Below are 14,220 nucleotides of genomic sequence, written 5' to 3' on the forward strand. Positions count from 1 at the left end.
GTAAATAAAAAGAAACTATAGAATAATGAGCCACATTCGGCCATGGAACCAACTGCCACCCAACGAAATGGGTGTGTGGATGAGTAAAATTAAAGCTTGTGCCCTAATAATAGGGAATCTTTTATGCTTCCAATTAAATGTGGTTGTGTTCAGAGGACAAATGGCACAAAGCTTAGCAGCTTGACATTATGTATGAATGTGAGTATAAATAATAGTAATACAGAGCTCTCACTTTACTTCAAAATCTAAAACTCTGAGGAAGCGTTTAAAGAGAGAAATGTAGCAAAAATAAATGGCACCACAGAAAAAAAAGCAGAGCTGTTAAAGCTCAGGTTTAGTCTGAATAAAAATGTGATAACATGGAGAGCCCCGCCTTTTCAATGATGCCATGGCAACGTGCCCCATGAATATGGCAAGTAAGAGAAAGCAGCTAGATGCAGGTGTAAAACACAAAACTCAGTAAGTATATAAGACAACATCAAGCACTGGCATGAAGAGAAATCAAGAAATTAACAGTTTATGAGCTGCAGGATGTTAGACTATATTTGTTATATTCACATTCAAGGATAAAAGCATCCCTAAAAATGAGTAAACATTATATTGTCACGAACAGTAACAGTAACAGTGTTTGTGACAGTATTGTCACAAACAGCTCAAGGAAACTATGTAATTCAAAACCTTAAAACATAATTCAGCAACGGCCTGCTACCAAACGGTTACGCAACTGGACTCTCAAGCATTTGCTCTTGACATAAAAATGATCACTATTCTATTTTTGTTTCAAATTCACTAGTGCAACGGCTCATAATGCTGCAATACCAGGATCCCAGCTACATGAGGCCATCTACACTGCAGGGTGGAGGCAGTTCAAACTCTCCCTTTGCTCTTGACATATTCAAATAAAAAACTACGACAAACAGCGGTTTAACACTATCGTTCCGATAGCGAGCAAAAGTATTCACAAGTTTTTGGAGTCTGTGCCTTCACCAGGGAAGTCTCACACGTCCAAGGAATGGGTCGACTAAAGGCCAAGTTTCCAGTATCATTATTTTTTGTTTAATTTTTTACTACTGTTTCAGTAATATTTAATATATGTAAGCAGTGAGCACATGAAGCACATCTCTCCAAGCCGTCTTCAAACACAGGGTCGCGTTTATGCTTTCTTCTTACTGTATCCTTACCATCCCACCAAAGATGTGCAGATGTGAACTGAGCAAAGGGAGGGGTTCTATCCTTCAACCTGCTGGCTGATGTCAGCAACGTCAGGCTCTGACGCCAGCAGCAGCACATCTGGATCAGCTGTCAGTCATGCATTTGCTCAGAGACGCACACAGCCGGCTCCAGAACTGGTGCTTTATGGGTCTTTATGTCTTGTAGGAACGGCTAGTGTGAATTCAATTAAATGGGTGGACGCATGTACACTGGTCTATAATAATGCACATGAAAAAACAGAGAAAGACACAACCATGTATTGCTAATCTCCTAGGATACCAGCCCAGGCAGCGTGGGCGTGTGGACAAGACACACACTTGCTCATTCGCTCATCTGCTCAATAAACCGGGGCTGCAGCTGCAGCGACCATTTCTGCTGTGGTCTACTCCCACATGCAGCCCCTCCTCCGTGCTCGCCGCTCCTCTTGCGCGCCCCTACTTGCGGCAGACTGGCTGTCACGCTTTCTAGCCCACTCGTTACTGAGCCTCTCTCACATAACTGTCGCTGCGAGAAGCTTTCATCCTACCTCTCCTTCACGGTACCGAGGAACATTACATAAAGGCAACGTGGGCCGAACCGGTGTGTGTGTTTCTGTGGAAGTGTGCTTTCACTTGTGTGTAATCACCTGCATTCATTAAAAAAGGTCATCACTTAAAATCATGAGCTATTAATTAAAACAGGCAGGTGAATAGCTAAAAATTAGTAAGAGGAAATGTCTCACCAGTATTTAAAATCATCTTTTATATCATTACCTCTTCTACTGATGAGTAAAACAAACATTTATGACATTACAGAAAGCCATTCATGCTTCTGTCTCATTTCAAGTTTGTTTTATAAAAAGCCCAAATTCCATTCAGCTGTTGATTTGTGTGGGAGCCATCGCAGCACATGGTGGGATAGTGCCAATTAAAGGCCTGTCCACGGACGGCCAGGGTGTGAAGCTGCAGCATGTCACTGAGGTTTAGCAGCTCCTCTCCTAACAGCCCTGCAGCTACTCATGCCACCATTTCTGACCGCGATCTGTCAGTGAATTGTATAGTTATGCCAACCAAAACGCATTCATTAGGGACTAACTTACTGCTCATGCAATTATTATCACAGGCTACAAGGTGATATTTAAAAAGAAATGAATCTTGCTATTAATCCCCATGCTCTCTACTTTTCATGTGAGCTCACTAAAGGCAAACAGTAAATGAGGAGAGCATCTAAGTGTGTGTGTGTGTGTGTGTGTGTGTGTGTGTGTGTGTGTGTGTGTGTGTGTGTGTGTGTGTGTGTGTGTGTGTGTGTGTGTGTGTGTGTGTGTGTGTGAAAGCCTCAAAGAGCAGACTGACGAAGTGGTGGTTTTGCTGAATTTGAATGAATGGTGGTGTCCTCTATCATGGTGTGATATTTCCTTTGGTTAAACATATTAAAAAAACTTTCCTGTTAAAACCTATAGCTTGGATGTTATCCATGCCCCAAAAGGGGCATCACTGGAAATACAGCAGATTAAAAATCAATTACTTTTAAAAAAGTATGAGGAGAATATATAGAGATTTTTGTTCACGCTCTTTCATTTACAGAGGCTTTGCTTGTTCTCATGGAAAGTGTCACACGAAGCCGAGTAACAAAAGAAAGAGCACTAAAGAGTGTCTCAGTCTGGGGCTCTTTTCCCACCTCTGCACGGCTGGCAATTCATGGTGGCCTTGGCTGCTGATGAGAGCGGTGAGAGACTGAACTGAAACAGTGAAGCTGCAGGCTAGAAAACCAGCATAATGAACAGCGCAGCTGGTGCAGAGTGGCTGCAGAGAGGGGTGTTCTTAGTGGGCTCTCACGGTCAGCAAATGGAGCTGACGGACTTGTTACCGGCTGATTTTGGAGACCTGGAGCACAAACTGTCAAATGCAGTTTGACAGTTTAACCATCTAGCGACCACCACCAGCTCGCTGCACTGGCAGTTCGTTTTATAGGGGGAAATTGTGGCAGACTAAAAGAGTTACACAGAGCTGAGGTACGACAGGCAGCTGACGTCTGAATAAGAGGCAGCAGAGATGTGTCTTCATTGGCAGACCCAAAATGCCCTAAAAAGCCCTGGTCGCTGGCAAATTCTCAAAATGAATATGATCATAGGACTCACAGGAGCCAAGATTTCTTTACCCTGAGTACACTTCAGAATAAACGATGTCAAAAGAATTCCACCTCAGAAAAAGAGGCGAGAAGTAAGGTTGTGCACTGGAGTCGCGCCTCCACTAGTTCAAACACGGTTGACAGCTTGAGCCACCAGAGCTTCTGTGTTTCAAAGCAAATCAATGTGAGCTGATGACCACAAAGCCAGCGAGCTTAATGACTGCCATAGTTGTCATCCAGCGCATGAGACAGGCCTGCAGTGCAGCTGTGATGACTCACGAGTCAAAGAGGAGCATCTCACCAATCACAAGGCCAGGTGTCAGCGCTCAGCCTTCTATGGAGGCCTTGCTCACTTCGACGCGGGCGTCGCATGACGAGCGTTTTTCCATTCTACGCGCTCCCGCTGCATGCGTTACGCTTTCACTATGGTGAGACATGAAACACAACATGACGGAAACTCTGTAAAGTACAGTACCTAACTTTAGCCCCTGCTGCCCCAAACTCTAAAAAGGACCATTATGTAATTTCTGGCTTTTCATATTTGCACAAACAGCCTAACTGCAGAAAATGAAATAAAGGTGCGTTAGTTCTCGTCCATGTCCTACTTTCTGTCCTGTGTGCGACACACCTGGGATGTAATCATGTAATATGCCCATCCTTGTCCGTCTTCTGCAGATCGAGGTGGGAAAACTGACTGCATCCCTAGTGATCGGAAAATCTTTGGCCAAAAGATGTGTGACACAGGGTGGGAGAATATGTGACACCCTCCTGTGAGTGTCTATTCAACCACAAAACATTCCACCTACAGCCTCGTGTAGAACTCAGACTAACCACATCGGCTGCTGTTGTGTGGTGGAGCTCTGGACACAGTTTAAATAGTTACATGACCTCTGTTATGAGTAAATGCACATCATCAGAGAGACATCTCAAAGCTAGAAAGCTACGTGAGCAGCTGCTCTCATACATTTCAGTTCCATATTGCAGCCCACATCATTTGTTGTGACTTCACGGTGAGAATTTAAACATTACACTTCAATTATTTGGTTTAATAGATGTAGTCTCCCCAAAACGGAGGAGATGTTTTGTACAAGATTTACAAAGGTACATATAGGAAACACAGTAAAGTAACGGTGAAACAAAGAACACAACTAGTTGCTCCCCTCTGCACAAACCACACATTACTGAAGCATCTAAATGAGGTGATGTCACCCACTGGTTTCTCACGTATTACTGCCCCTTGAGTTCCTGGATAAAGAAATTTAAATGTAAATGAGCGCTTTGGTATAATATTAGAATATGAAACTGATGCATGCCTCTCAAAACGCTATAATCACATGAATTAATGGATGATAGCGCGAGGACTAGTTTCAGGCAGGCCTTAGCACAGCAGACGGATTGGTCGGATGCTGTGGCAATTGTCTTTATGAGAATATTATGGGAGTAGTTTGTGAAGGACAAACCTTGGCATTAAAAAAATCCAAAGTGTAGTTTTAGCATTTGCATCTATGTTTAACTATTACAGCACAGCAGACAAACTACATCAACAAACAAAAATAATTGGCTTGTTCGAAATGCAACTGTAAATGGGGGGGGCAGCAGTACAGCTGTGCTGTGCCCTTGGTTTCAGCGAGGAATGCCAACAATTCTAACTATTTATCTTGGGAAAACTGAAGGACGAATGAAATGGTTTCCCACACTGTGTCTGTGTTTGATTAGGAAGAGCGAGCTAAAGAAATGCAAACAACCAACTGACAGGCTGTCAACTCTGGCTAGATTCCTACACGTCCATTACACCATAACATGGACCAGTCAGCGGCTCTCATCTCACTCACAGCAACATGTGATTAAATATGTAATGAAATGTGATTAAACTTTATGCTTATTTTATGATCTCTTGTTCTTATATTCACTATACAGTCTTATCATTTTTCTTTGTGACTGGATTTACATGTAACACTAAATTTAACTTTCCATAGCTCAAGCTTTTTGTTTTATTTAGAGATGCTCGGGCGGTAGCACATGCTGGTAAGGAGGCAAACGTATTCAAAACTCTAATCTGCATGAGTTTATACTGTGGCAGGAAATGAGTCCAAGCTATGTGCCTGGGTGTTAACCACCATGTGTTTATACTAACAAATGCAGCGTGACAATGGAGATAATGAAGTGAAGCAAAGCACAGGTGCGATCAATACAACAGTTTGATCAATCAAATGTAATCACTGATGTCGGGCCACAGTAGCAGTCTGTGAACATCTGCTTTCAGCACTTTGTTGGCTCTCGTGTTTATCACCTTTTGCTGCAACCAGTTTTTAACATGATCTGATGTTTATGAGCCTTTTTTAATTCATCCCCAAGGAGAAAAGGATGGATGTTGCGTAGGGATCGTCATTATATTCCAGGATGGCTGCTCTTTTGGTAACGCGGCCGCTGTGCTAGGTCTGCATTAGCACTATATACACTACAACTATAGCTTATTGTCATTTGTGATGTTAATGGACCATGTGTTTATTAAAATACGTTGAAATAGACGTATAATCTAGTTATAAATCTACGTAATGACACCGACATACATACATTTTCTTCATACAGGTCATTAAACACGTCAGCAAAGGGAAGTTTCGTTTTGTGATGTAAGCAGATCAGCTGAACATGGCTCAGATGAGAGAGCAGTGATTTGGGATGTAGAATACAGTACTTCCCGTTCATTTACATACGTAAAAACCTGGGTTCACATGCAGCGAAATGAAGCCAATCTTCGTCCCAGGATCATTTCCTTCTATGACGTTAGACTGTTACACAGACGCTGCATATGAATCATAGGGGCTTCGGGTCCCGAGAAACGTCTCAATCCAAACTCCGAACACCGCAGGAAACCAGTTTGTGCCACTTGTGCTTACTTGTTTGTATCCGTCTGAATAAATGCTTTTAACCGCGTAACAGTAGACTGATCGACAAGCGCCTATCACGGGCTGTAAAACGGGATGCTCCCAACAGAACAGAAGTAGAACTGGGACCTGGTGCCATGAAAACTGGACCCAAAGCCAGATGTTTACAGCCCAATTAGCATAGCAGGCGACCGCGCCAGCCGCGGTTCTGGACGCGCCGGAGCTCCTCTGCCGACCCGGCTAGCTACACGGCGGCGGGCTCGGCAGACCCGTCCGCTGCCAGGCTCAGACGCGGCAGCATCACGGCGACCCCGCGGTTCTACGCCCGCTCGAACACGAAGCGCCAAATCAAACTCACCGCTTGTCTCAGAAATGTCCACAGAGCGGGACGCGTCTTCAACTGCGGGGCAACGCACCGGGACGCATGCAGCCCCAACAAGTGTCAGCGTGGAGAGTTCAACCAAAGATAAGTTATACAGAAGATGTGCGGCATGAGGGGAGAACGGGCTCATCTTCCGGTGGAACGCAGACGCCTGCCTCGCCTGCAACTCGGGCTCCATGCAGCGCCCCCTGCTGTCCGGTTGGGCTCAGGGCAAGGTGCAGTTCAGGCTGAGGTAACGCGGCCGCTGTGCCAGGTCGGGGTTCATCACGCATGCGCATTCTGACAGTTTTAGCCTAACGCAAGACTTTCGGTTCTTAAAAAAGAGAGCAGAGTGAGACCTCTTTTCTAATCAACATATCTAAATACCGCCAGCGTCATTTTATTGACGTGTATCTGGCGCCACCTAGTTTATTGTTAAGTTAAGAGGATCAGATTTGATACACGTTCAGGCTACAAATGAAACTTCTTTCATTATTTTGCAGTGTTTGAATTTTTAAATCCCAGGCAAACTACAGCCTAAAGTGTCTGTGGATCAATTAAATGTGAAGAAAACATTTGACACATATGAGAAAAGGGTTATAAACCTCACATTACACCATTAGTTTTGATTAGTTAGCAAGGTCAACTAATCAGAAACGTTTTGCAGAAAATGACCTAAAATGTGCAAATTAGCTATTATGAGCAAATTGCATTAAATGTGCAAATTGTATCAATAGGCAGTGGACAATAAGTATGCTGCATAACAGAATACAGATCTTGCCATGAGTGACGTAGTGATGGATACAGTTGTCTTAATGTGTGGCAGAGACGGGTGGGAGAGGGGCAGCCATGAGAAAGACACCGTTTCTGAGTCTGGTGGTCCTCGTCTGGAGGCTCCTAACGTGCCCTCCAGGGGGCAGGTCCATAAACAGCTGTGTGAAGGGGGGGGGGGGTCTCCTCTATGGCTGGAAGTGGAGTCCATGTTATGCGTTGGGTGGTTGCACAGATACTACGGACTGGAGGTGAGGATGCCCTGTATGACACAGCAGTAGAATTAGGATGTCTGTCCACAGGTGGTTCTTCTTTTGCGCCCCCATGCTGGAGGTGTTAGTGTTCCAGGACAGGCCTTCTGAGATGTAGGTCCTCCTGCAGTCCACAGTGAGTTCCTTAGTTTTGGTGAAGTCAAGAAGCCGGTTACTATAAGCACAGGTGCTGTAACTGCTCCCTGTAGGCTCCATCATCGTTGTCCCTGATGAGGCCAATGCCCGTAGTCTGGATGGAGTCAGAACCGTGTACAGGCTGACTCCACAGCCGTGTGGTGCACCGGTGTGGAGAGTGTGAATGAGGTGAGGCTCAGAAAGTCCAGTGTCCTGTTGCAGAGGGTCGATACACAGGTTTCCAAGTTTAGAGGGCAGCTTGGAAGCTCTGAGTGTGTTAAACGCTGAGCTGAAGTCAACAAACAGTATTCTTGGTGTATTGGAGGGGGATTTAAAGCATGCTGGCACAACTGTCTGGGTGAGAGACGGGTTAATGTCTGTGAAAATCTGTCATCCACAACCAAACAATAGGAAACCTGAGCAGGTACAGTTTGTTTGGTCGGGTTTATGGGCTGTGCAGTTGATTACGTATTCTGTTTCCATGTCAGTCCTACTGCGAACGCTCCAAATGAAAGATTGTGGTAGGTTGTGTGTTGTTGAGTGAACAGACCAGCAGGTGGCGATCAGGTGCTGTGCTCCACTTTTTTACCATAATGAGTGTGCCACTTCATGTCATTTCATTGTGTTACACCCATACACTTATGCACTTATACACTTGTGATGTGTATTTCCATCCTAATGTATGAGCTGTAATGGTTGTCCACACCATGTATGATGATGTATGACTTTAGGCCATCGTACAAACAGGTTCTTTCATGATAAATCATGAAAAGTGAACTTTAAGTGAAACTTGAGTTCACTAGTAGACATTCATATTAACTATAGGCATCAGATATCACCTATTTGCTTCCTACTGTAGCTGTTGGTGCTAGTTACACATCTGTCACCAGCCTGTCACCCGATTAGATCGGAACAATAAATCCTCTTTTGCTTATAATGAGTGGCGACATAATCAACAAGAAGTGATGCAGAGGTAATAAATCGTGCAGGAAATTCTTAGTGGGGTTTGGACTGTAACACAAGCCACTGGTTTTTATATTTTATATAAAATATATATATATTTTTTTATTTATTTTATTTCCATTTTATATCTGTCCCATTATATTATTGGATGACACAAAGCTGGAATAATACATTTTACTACTATTTTTTGAAATAATGCCATTAAAGCTGATTTGTGTACACATATGGATGTGTCATGAGCTTGTTTTCCGCGTAGGGGCAGCCACGAAATGCTGCCTATTTTCAGACCTAATTAAAATTTTGCTTCTGCAGAAATTGCGGGTGTTGATGAAATGAAATGAAAAGATTGAATCAATGTCTGTGGTCCAGAGCATACACAGTTTGTTCAGCTGAGTCTTAATTACTGTTAATAGCAATTAGGGGGGGGGGGCAATAAAGTAGATGGAATGAATGGGCAGCTAATGGCCAAATGACCATTCTTCACTCCAACAAAAGCCACAGAAACAAGGCAGAGAAATCTATAAGTAAAGCTTGGTGATCAGAGGACGAAGGCAAAGAAACGGCCCCAAAGCAAAAGAATGTGTCCAAAGGGGAGGATTAGATTTATCAGTCCAGCAGAGCCACCATGCAGACAGAGGCGGGATCAGAGCAGGATAACTCACAGAGAGCAGGCTTAGCGCACCAGAATAATAAATGTAGGAAATGGGACAGAAAAAAATTAAGTTTTTAATTATTTCACTCATATTTTGGAATGAAATTGCTAATTATATCAACAATGATTCCGTAAAATTGTTATCTCTGGGAAAGATTTGCTCGTGCCTTTTACGCCGTGCAGCATTTTTAAATGAATTAATTAGGCGATTACAGTAATTACTGTTTATATTGTTGTTAATGAGCCCAAAGGCAAGCAAGCTGCACTCATCCAAATTACAGTCATGAGGCACGGAGCCAAGAAAAGGTCCAAACCAGAGTGGCGCATGTTAAACATTCCCTGTTAAGAGATAACCAAAAGCATAGTGAATGACACTTTAACCTTTAATTTGCCGCCGATCGCACATCTTCCCCCATTAAAGCAGGTAATTACAACTGACAGGTGAATAAGAAGGACTATTTCTAAACATTGTTTTGAAATGCTGTGGGCCCTGAAAGGTGCTGCTGATGTGATCTGCGCGTCTAACACGTCAGATGACAATCACGGTGTCATTTCACGCATTTATCTTTTTTGTCATTTCGTCAGGCTTCAATCTCAGGGTCTTCTTTCCAAATTTGCTGTGACATTTACTGCCTGTGCTGTATTTCATTGCGCTCTGCAGCGATGCCAAACACAATAGACGCACTTTATATTGGAAAGGTCTTATTGTAAATATGATAATTCCATCAGAGTCTGTAATCAGTTTGGTGAATGAGTGACACAAACACGAGACACGTTCTTTTATTTTGTAATAAGAAAAGTGTCAAAGCAATGGACTGCGCAAAACAGAAGGTTTCTGTTCTGTCTTAGTTAAAGGCTTTCTAATTTATCTAACAAAAGGTAAATTATTATATGTTCACAGATGGTAGAAAATAGTTTTAAACATAAAATATATAAATATGTTATGTATAGTATAGTATGAATGAAATATTATAAATGTAATGTTCGCATGTGTGTGAATGCTCGTGTGTGAAGAGCTGTGAGAAAGATAAAGAAAGAATGGGGAAAATGTAGCACCTGTGCTTCTGGAGGGGGTCATCCAGAGTTGATGATGTTTTCCTGTTTCCTGGTGTAAAAGAACAAGGAAAAGATATTTTTGTTACCTAGGTAACCATCATGCAACCCCCTGCCTGGGCTATGCACACACACACACACACACACACACACACACACACACACACACACACACACACACACACACACACACACACACACACACACACACACACACACACACACACACACACACTTGTTAGTCTCTGTTGAAGGTGATGACTGCTATGGAACCGACTGACATGCGTTAAACCTGTGAAGAGAGAAGGAAATCTTTCACTTCCGCTACATGCACGAAAAGAAAAAAAATCCCTTAGTATGATTTTATACAAATGTGACACACAACCAACAGCTGAGTGAGCGAAGTAATTAAAAACAAGCAAAGCACTGAGCTCCTTGCTGCAGCAGGAAAAGGGGAAATTGAGGAATACCCACAATAAAACACATTACAGACACGCAGAACATAAATGCCACATCTCTGCAATGTTCTTGACTTGATTTTTTTTCTGCAGCATTTGAATGCAGCATATCAACTAGGATTGTGGGAAACAATCTTTGGTACAGAATCTAACTCAACACTGCGAGTAATAATTCAAAAGTCACCGCACGCTTTATGCTAAGGCAAATGACACCTGAGTAGGCTGTTGATGAGCAGTGTGAGTGAAAGGTATGAAAGTGTGTGTGAGACCCTCACTAAGCTGCCTCTGGTCTCAGCGTCAGCGTGAGGCAGCGTCTCAATCAGAGATGCTGATTATTGTTGTTGATCCCACTGCAGCTGGTACATACACATCCTCTACAGTATATACGAACGCAGGCGTTTGCATTAGACACACGTACAGTATACACTATGTTGCAACTTAAGCGTAAGGAAACTCTGCGCTGACTGGTGGAGAGGTCAGCGCCTGCTGCTGTCATAAGACCTGAGAGAAAAATGCTGCATTGCAAGATCGGTTTCACTCCATACAAACAGGAAGTGCCAAATCTGCTTGAAACAAGGCATCCTAGAAAAGAATTGCGATAGCTTGCTCATTTACAAGATGAGGAAGTAAATATCTCATATTTTAAATGGATAAGCCTGTTTACGATCCCCCGCCACTGACCCCTCCAGACCTCCAAGCCCACCACACAACCACCCACCCACCGCTCTCTACCTCTCAGACGTTTACTCAAATAGATGCTCTCTAATTAATATGTCTGGCAGCCTTATTATTCTTTGAGGGTGATATTTGCCTGTGATGAAAGGCAGAGAAGGTCAATTTTAACAGAGACCCATGGGAGAGGGCAGGACTGATTGTGTGTGTGTGTGTGTATGTGTGCACGTCTTTGCACATGAACCGTGGTTTAGAGTGATTGCTGTGAGGAAACCGCATTATGATATTTCCCAAACCTTCGCCAAGAAACAAAGACGTAAATGCTTTGCTTTAGGTGTCACACTTGTTTAGCTTGAGGACGCAGGGTTGAACTGCTTGAACTACTCGCTTTGCCCATGGGAGCGGCCTAATTAAAGCTCTACCAGGTGAAGCGGGCCCAGCCCTTGACCTCTTTATGTTGCAGCATGACGTGGGCTCAACCTGCAGCACAGTCGCTCCTTACCTTCGACCGGCGCGGCTGCGATAGCCACTGTCTGAAACCTGCAATAATGGGACTTGCAATTAGCGCCGGCCAATCAATGGGGTAATTGCGGTGCAAGACTGATGGACTGTGAGGGGAGGGAGGGGGAAGGGGGTTTGCTGCCGGCAACATATCGATTTCCCTCAAACCAATTAGATGGTTTCCACCACTTTGGAGCGTTGGTCCCCAGCCATCTGCTTGTGTAATGCAGGGAGAAGAAAATATACAGTGCTGTTGTATACGGTGCAGGCTGCAGATCCACAAACCCACGCGTGGATGAGTCTGGAAAGTGAGTCGTGGCGTCTGGACTTCTTTCTTCACATCCAGGTGGCTTGCAGCCTGATGATCTGACAAGCTTGTCCTCTAGAGCGGGGGATGGGGGAGAGGACAGGCCGGTCAGTCACAGGACTGACGCGTGGAAACACACAAGGATTTTTTTATCACGCCTGCAAACATCAGGCAGCAGATCCTAGTCAGACCACAGGTTCACGTATGGGCCTGCAAGTAACTATGGGGAGGATGGATCTAGGTTCATTGTACTGTATAACTTGAAGTGAAGACCTGAGTTTCCATGGTGACAACATCACTGACACTGCTGACCGTTGGAGCCACTGGACTCAAGAGGAGAAACAAGGCTGATAATAGACCACTGCAGAGTAAGCAATTCCATTTTCTATTCGTTACATCTGCTGTGGAGTTGTTCCTGTAACAGTTCCAGGAGGGCGATTCGGATCCAACAGTTTCTGGTTGAACTTGGCTTTAAGGGCAAATGTGGAAAACTCCTTCCAATAAATAAAAACACGCTCTTTGTCTGTGGCCTCTAGAAGGATTCTACAACAGTGAGATGACTCACAGCTGGAGTCTACAGATGTTTGGGTTATTATCCAGGCTGGGACTGTTAGAAAATCTATATCCACTGGACCAGCATTGTTCAAACACGACTCAGTGTCTCCACAAGCTTTTCCCCAGATCACAAATAAAGAATTCATTTTTTTCCTCCACAGGTTAGAGTCCACAGAAACTTCCACTCTCCATAAAGTCCTCCTCTGCTCATTATCCTCTTGCTGAGGTGAGCGCACAGACACATACAGGCTGGGTATTGATTTGGAGAGCTATTTTCCAAGATGTCTTTTTCCATTCATGCACTAGTAATGTGCAAAAGGCCAGTCTCTCCCCCAAGTGAAACCATTAATGCATGCAACCTGTCCACCCAACCATAATAATAGAGCCACTTGAGATCAGCACCGCAGCCGCTCCCCCTCTTCCTCGTCTTCCAGGGACCACAATCAGAAAAAAAAATATTTCGTGCTTTTCACAGAAAAGCTAAATGGATCTCTAATTATAATGACCTTCTCTGAAAAGGTTGAGCTGTAATTGGAAAACAGCCCTAGAGTACAGGCCATCTTCTGCAGAAGTGGCTGGGATGCAGGGGAGAGCGAATGAGCGAGAGAGAGAGGGGGGGGGAGAGGGGGAGAGACAGGCAGGGAGGCGAGGGAGTTGTGAAGCAGATCAATTCTGGCATCAAAACAGCAAAATGATGAAAAATATATGATTTTCCTTTTTCTATTCCTCTGCGTCTGTTCCTCCATCACTTAAAGGGCAAAAGCAAGTTGTTTATTCAAAACCCAAAGTGGTGAACGGCTGATTTAAGACTTTGCTCGTGTGCTGATCAACTTTTTCCAAAATGTAAACGTAGATTTTAAAAACACAAACCACAATATAGGGAAAGTGTTTTTCCCCAATCCATTTGAAAAATGTCCTATAGCATTTCCTGTACAGAGACACAGAGCTAATGTAGATGGATCTCTGAGGGATGAGATAGAAATGGGGAAGGATGCTAATTGCTGCAGAAAATTATAAACCCTCTCCGATAAGTTCGGCAGCCCTCATTTCCCTCCCAAACTGTACGTACCTATTATATTTCCAAATGAACACTGGCTGACTATACGCGTGCATTTTATTAGCAAACTAATAGATTTGAATCTATTGTTCTTTGCTTTCATTTCCCTCAGACTCATCAGAACGTGACACACAGACACACATGCACACACACACACATGCACACACACACACACACACACACACACACAAACACACACGCACGCACGCACGCACGCACGCACGCACGCACGTGCCTTTCCCGGAGCTACCCGTCCTTCTGTCTTCCACGCTACAGCCGTC

The 14,220-nt window shown here is 44.0% G+C and overlaps 1 protein-coding gene across 2 annotated transcripts in view; it reads right to left on the reverse strand.

Moving 5' to 3' along the window:
• LOC114842705 (neurocalcin-delta A) overlaps positions 1 to 6,751 on the reverse strand; it is a 38,682-nt gene extending 31,931 nt beyond the window's left edge. Inside the window, exon 1 of one of the 2 annotated variants that reach the window (XM_029128501.3) lies at positions 6,562 to 6,751. The gene's annotated coding sequence lies outside the window, so the exon portion shown is untranslated. The remainder of the gene's footprint in view (positions 1 to 6,561) is intronic. The other variant, XM_041067710.2, reaches the window with a different exon arrangement.
• Positions 6,752 to 14,220: the final 7,469 nt, after the last annotated feature.

Source organism: Betta splendens, chromosome 16 (assembly GCF_900634795.4).
Source record: "Betta splendens chromosome 16, fBetSpl5.4, whole genome shotgun sequence".
Classification (NCBI taxonomy): domain Eukaryota; kingdom Metazoa; phylum Chordata; class Actinopteri; order Anabantiformes; family Osphronemidae; genus Betta; species Betta splendens.